This window comes from Scatophagus argus, chromosome 21 (genome assembly GCF_020382885.2).
Source record: "Scatophagus argus isolate fScaArg1 chromosome 21, fScaArg1.pri, whole genome shotgun sequence".
In the NCBI taxonomy this organism is placed as follows: Eukaryota; Metazoa; Chordata; class Actinopteri; family Scatophagidae; genus Scatophagus; species Scatophagus argus.
This window is the reverse complement of record NC_058513.1, coordinates 14,749,125-14,755,124: the sequence shown is the minus strand read 5'-3', so window position 1 is coordinate 14,755,124 and position 6,000 is coordinate 14,749,125. Positions and strand designations below refer to the sequence as shown.

Genomic DNA, 6,000 nt, shown 5'->3' with positions numbered 1-6,000 from the left:
TCGTCTTTGCTGCTGTGTTATGCTACCTTTCGGTGTTTTTCATTCCCAGTGCCACTTTCTCTCACTTGTGATGGCATTAAAAATCGCTGCCAATAAACAGGTGTCACCGTGACCCCTCTCACCTGCGCCATGAACAGCAGGCTGTGAGTGTAAACTGGTTCTGGCTGGTCTCCAGTGAAAGCAATTAAACAGATGTCCTCTACATGTTGCTGACAGCAGGCTACATGTGACAGCGGAGGTGTGTGGAGCACGACACAGAACAGGTAAGGCCACGGTCGGCTACGGGATGACATCACCACCACCACCGCCATCCTTGCGCTCCTTCCGCCTCACGCCCAGAAGGCGGCGGCATCGCGCCGAGCAACCCGCCTCGATAAAACCGATACGTCACACTCTCCACGGGCAGAGCTGGAAGATGGCACGGTATCGCGAGAGCGGAGTGCCGCGACCGCAGCGCTGGATGGCGCTGGTGGGGGCTGGATGCGCCCACGGCTCGCCCTCTCTCCCGTTAAATCACACTGTAGGACACGCGATCGGACGGAGACTGGCGGCGACAGCAGCCGGGGTGAGTAAAAAACCAGCACACTACGCACTACATGGGCTCCATCACAGTTAGAGAAGGACCGGGGGTTACGCGCATGTGACCGCACAGACTACACCGTCAGTATGTGTGTGTGTGTGTGTGTGTGTGTGTGTGTTTGGAGGGGCAGTCAGCGTGTCGGCCAGATGTGATCCTCAACAGATGTGCTCTCGTGACAGCCTCGGAGGACAGTCCTCTCTATCATCATCATCATCATCATCCTCATCACCTCCATCATTGTCATCATTACTCTCATCAGCAGCACAGCCAGCGGTCTTTTCGGTCTTTGCTCTGTGTTCTCCCTCTGTTGCTTTAGTATCTTGTCAGGTGGTCTAACAACCCCCCTCACCCTCCTCACCCCCCCCCCCCCCCCCCCCCACGCAGCATTTCCTCCTCGTGCTGCACACAGGTTGCCGCTTTAACGGACAACAGCATCCCTGCCCCCTCAAGTTCATCCCGGGTGCATCACAGTGCGGCTTCGTTTTTCCCAGGTTTTCATCAAACCAACCTGAGTGCGTGCCACTACTGTCCGCGTGGCTCCTGTCCTGTGCTTTTCTTGTATGTGTGTTTTGTTGGACTGTACGCTGTTGTGATGGACTTGTTGATGGATGGCCGAGAGACCGCAGCCTTTTTACCGAGGCGGATTCACACTCCACTGTCATCGCTCCCGGTGGGGGGTGGTGGTGTGTGTGGGGGGGTCGTTATCGATTTAACGTTGCGGTTTCGATCCGCGTGATTGATGACTTTGGACCCCGCATCAGCCCCATAGTGCCGTCACGTTAGTGACAGTGACACAGCCCTCTGCTGCCTGCCTCACGCGCGCACCCACACGTGAATACTGACAAAACAGGATGGAAAAAGGTCCCACATTTTCCTCGTTAAGCTTATCCTGAATTGTCAGTAGATGCCTAAACCCAAGCTCAAAGCCGAATCCAAGCCTGTGTCTGACCTTAACCCCGAACCAGGTCTTAACCCTGAAATGAACGCTTGGCTGTGCAGAAACTGACATCATGCCTCCACAGGGGAGATAAAATATGGCCGCTTGAGCAGGTTTATGTCCCCATAACATGAGATATGCAAATCACACACACACGCACACACACACCTGAGGACACACACGCACACACAGCTCCAGCAGCACACCTTGACCCTGCAAACTGAGCTGAAATGTCGCCTTGACATTTAAGTTGGACGTATCATCAGTTTTAGTTTTTGGAGATGAAACACAGGCAGTGAGTTTTTGCTTTGTTTTTGGAGTTTTAATGTAAGCATATGGGTGTGTGCATTAATGTGTGTGTGCGTGTGTGCACGCGCTTATCTGCTGCCTGCAAATATGCAACATCCGCTCATCCCGCTTTGGCTTAAAACCACCAGCTCAGTGCCCATAGTTGTACTTTATTTAATATGACATGTCCTTATATATGCTGCCTTTCCCATATTTCATGACCTGTCACTGCAGCTTTGGTACAGTATTCTTGTCTTACAGCCTTTTATTCTGCGTGAGGCGGGACGTCCTTGAAAGTTAACTCATGTTACCTTTATCTACAAAACTGTTTGTCCTTTGTTGGTCCAGTTGGCAACACTGCTAGAAAAACTTTGTGCCTTCCCTCTGAGGGTGATTCCACCCAGGGCTTTAAATACTCAAAGCAACCAAGAAGTTTTGTTTGATATTGTATGTCAGTGTGACAGTTGGGAAACCCTTGATGAAGAACCTCTCCAGAGCTGAGGAGGAAGAGCTCCATGCTCAGAGTTTTTGTCAGCTATCTGTTCAGAATATCCACAATGAAACCGCCTCATCATGGTCTAAACGTGCCGATCAATCAGTCTCAGGGTCTCACTGACTCTGCGTGTTTGTAGACAAACTGTCATGCGGTGAAGTCTATTAAATTCACTTGAATTCTTGTTAAATTGACTTAATTGGTTCAAATCCTCTGCGTGTTTGCAGAGGTGGTCATGTGTGAATAATCCCGGCTCGTGTTTCCCAGGGCGTTTCATTGTTGTGCCTCAGTGGTCAGGGATGGGTCCACATGTATGGGATTATAGGAGGGCTGAGGTATAAAGAAGAGCAGATTATCTTCGTCATCTCAGTGGATGAAGAAGGAGGAGAGGGAGAGAAAGGCACGCTCATATGTCTCCTTTGACCTTTACCATCCGCTGGAGAGCTCGTTCTCTTTTTCCCTAACTTTGATATGTTGTTGTTTATTCAATGCAGGGTCCCACTCTCCTCTCCACTTTATTTCCTCCTTCTCTTCTTTTTTCTCCTTTCTGACTCCGCTGCTCTACTCTTCTCTCCTACTTTTTCCTCATCTTCTCTAATCAATTTTTCTCTCTCTTCCTTTCCTCCGTTCATCTCCTCTCTGCTTTCTTTCATTTTCTCACCTCTTTTCTTTTTCATTTCCTTTCCTTTTCTTTCCCCATTTTTTCCTTTTCTATCCTCACTTCTGTTCTCCCTTTGCCTTCTTTCTTTGGCTCTCCTTCCTTTTCCATATCTTTATCTGTCATCCCTGTTTCCCCCTCCTCCTCTCTCTCTATGCTCTGACTTAAACGGTAAAAATCTCACATGATTCCCAGCATGCATCATAAATAAGGATGGTTATGTAATAGCCTAAATATTAGGCAAATATTCGCCCCTCTTTATGTTTTCTGCTAATAGGATTGGGTGTTCACGTGTTCCACGGCGATAATGGGTTGCATCTAGGTTATAGCGTGCATGCGTACATGCGTGTGCGCGTGTGTGTTCATGCGAGTGCGTGTGTGTTTTCACATGTATACTTTAATGTTAGAGAGCCTGATCGGGGAAATGACCTTGAATCTTCCAAAAATAAAAAATAAATAAAAAGGCGAACAGAACGAGGGATCTCAGTCTTGGCAGCTGCACGTGTGCCTACTGTATGTTCACTCACGCATACACACTCTCACATCACACACACACTTAAAATACACACATACATGTATAACTTGTCTTTGGATTTTAAGTTGGAAAGAGGAGGAGAAAGAGAAGCATGGAGGGGAGGATGAACTCTGGGCTCTCCCTATTGTCAACTAAGGCTATTTGAAGTTACACATAACCCAGTTACAGGGAAACCACTGTGTGTGTGTTGTGTGTGTGTGTGTGTGTGTGTGTGAGAGAGAGAGAGAGAGAGGGCAAACATGCATGTGAAGTGAAGTTTTTTCAGAAATGGGAAGGAAATAGACAGAGCTGAATGGAGGAATTAATGGAGGGTGTGAATGAGAAGGGAAAATAGAGGTCAGTGGAAGAAAGTGGGAGACAACAGGAGAGCAGGAATGAAGTGAATGCGAGGGAGAGAGGGAAGTGCAGCCGAAGGAGACGCAGTTTGTGAAAGAAAACATCAAGACTTTCTTTTCTTTTTCTTTTTTTAAAACAGGGATATATAAATATACTTCTCGCCTTTATGTTTGCTTGAGAGGGAGGGAGACAGCGTGAGAGACGGGCTATTGTCCTCGGGGACAATATCAGCTCTTTGTTCAGCCTGCGTGACACCGGTGTCACTGTCACCAAGCCACACTAACCCACAGCAGAGACATTCAGAGGCTGTAAATTCGAATCACTAAGCTGTGTCATGAAGACCATTTTATTTCCATCTGACTCTGGGGCCAGTTTTTGAATCTCGAAATGTTTTCCCCTCAGCTGAAGGGAATAAATTGGGTGATAAAAGGGAGAACAAGAACTAAATGAACCAGATGCTGATTCCTCATACATGCATACGTGTCCAAAGATGAAAGCAACAAAACAAGATTATATGGCCAAAAGTATATGCACACCCCTGTCTGCATACTTTTCTGTAATTTCCATTTCTCATGGTTTGGCCTCAGTCCTTTCTTTCCAGTTCCAAAGGGAAATTTTAATACCACAGCATGCAGTGATTTGAGATTGAAAAGTTCATTCTTGACCTTGGAAACAGCAGCTGGCACAAAACCAAAAACCGCACCATGAATCATTCTCAAGCTCTTCCATGACGCTTCCATCCGCCGTGGAAGGTCGTGTGACACATGAACAGCCACCGAATGGACCTTGTGGTGAGATTGTTTTGCCAACATGCAATGATAATGTAGACTTAGTAGCGACGGTTTTGGCGAGACTGTGTTTCAACGTGACAAAGTCCTTGTGCACAAAATCAGCTCCATCAAGAAATTGTTTTCCCAGTTTGGTGTGGAAGAACTTGACTGGCTTGCACAGAGTCATGACCTCAGCCCCATCCAGCACGTTTGATATGAACTGGAACGCTGACTGTGATCCAGACCTTATCACCCAAAGTCAGTGCCAGACCTCACAAATGCTCTTGAGGCTGAATGGGAACAAACTCATGCAGGCAGATTCCAAAATGTGAAAGGCCTGAAAGCCTCTGTGGGTTTAATCCTCTGGTGTCCACTTACCTTGTTTGGTAGTCCATATACTTCTGGCCGTGTAATGTATTTTGGACCAGCTGTTCCTAACCTTGGGACTCAGGAGTTTTCAACTGGTGGTAAGATAAATCAATAAAAAAACAAGACAGGAAATAATAGCATACTGTCTTTCTGCTTCACAGGTTTGTTTTTCTCTCCGCTCGTCTTTTTTTTATTGTGAAATACTGGATAGAAAAACAATCCAAGTAAAACAGTCTGATGGGGTAACATCACGATTTAGTTCACAGCTCATGGGCATGTGATAAGGACTCGCAAGTAGGCATTGCTTTGATTTAAAGGTGTTGGTAGTCCAATATTCCCGTCCTGATTTATGGATTCATTTTTGTTTGATTTTCATTTCAAGTGAGTCTGAAAATTCCTTTTAAGATGTAGAGGAAGTACTTGGAAATTTGGTTATTTCCTCTCAGCTTTTCCAGTATCATATATCATGCTCTGCTGAGCCAGTATAGACCACAGTGAAAGGGTCTTGTGTTAAAACCAGTCCTCAGGAGAGATAAAATGACCTCAAATTTACACAAGAATTTATCAGGAAAACATCCTTCTTGTGTTCTCTCCAAAGCACACAGAGACACAATAGCAGGAGGACGAGAAGAGAGTGAAAAAAAACATGAAAGATGAGGATGGAAAATGGACAGAGGGCTCGATCCGTTTGTCATGTGTGGTGCCACTGCTCTCCATTGTTGATCTGATGGGCTGACAGAATGACGGACGGATGCTTTCAGCGAGTGTTTACATTAATGGCAGAGTTGCGGATCAGAGAGGAAGCGTCACTGTGCACCGGGGGAATGAACAGGCGTCGAGCCATCCTTCACATCTTGTCCTCGGGTAAACTCTTGCAAACTTCAGAAGTTCTGCGTGCCACTTGATGAGCTCAGAGGAAAGGAGAGGTGAAGAGGGAAAATGGTGGGGTCAGAAACTTGGTTGTAGTAGTGGCAGGAGCAGTGGTGCGAGCATAGCGGAACCGTGAAAACAGCTGTCTGACCTGAGTGCTGCCA

General features: G+C 46.8%; 1 protein-coding gene across 5 annotated transcripts in view; it reads left to right on the top strand.

The window, feature by feature from the left end:
- The first annotated feature begins 413 nt into the window (after positions 1-413).
- The window catches only part of usp54b (ubiquitin specific peptidase 54b), a 46,789-nt gene continuing 41,202 nt past the window's right edge, over positions 414-6,000 (top strand). For all 5 annotated transcript variants that reach the window (XR_006842035.1, XM_046377271.1, XM_046377270.1 and 2 more), the window contains exon 1: positions 414-565. The gene's annotated coding sequence lies outside the window, so the exon portion shown is untranslated. The remainder of the gene's footprint in view (positions 566-6,000) is intronic.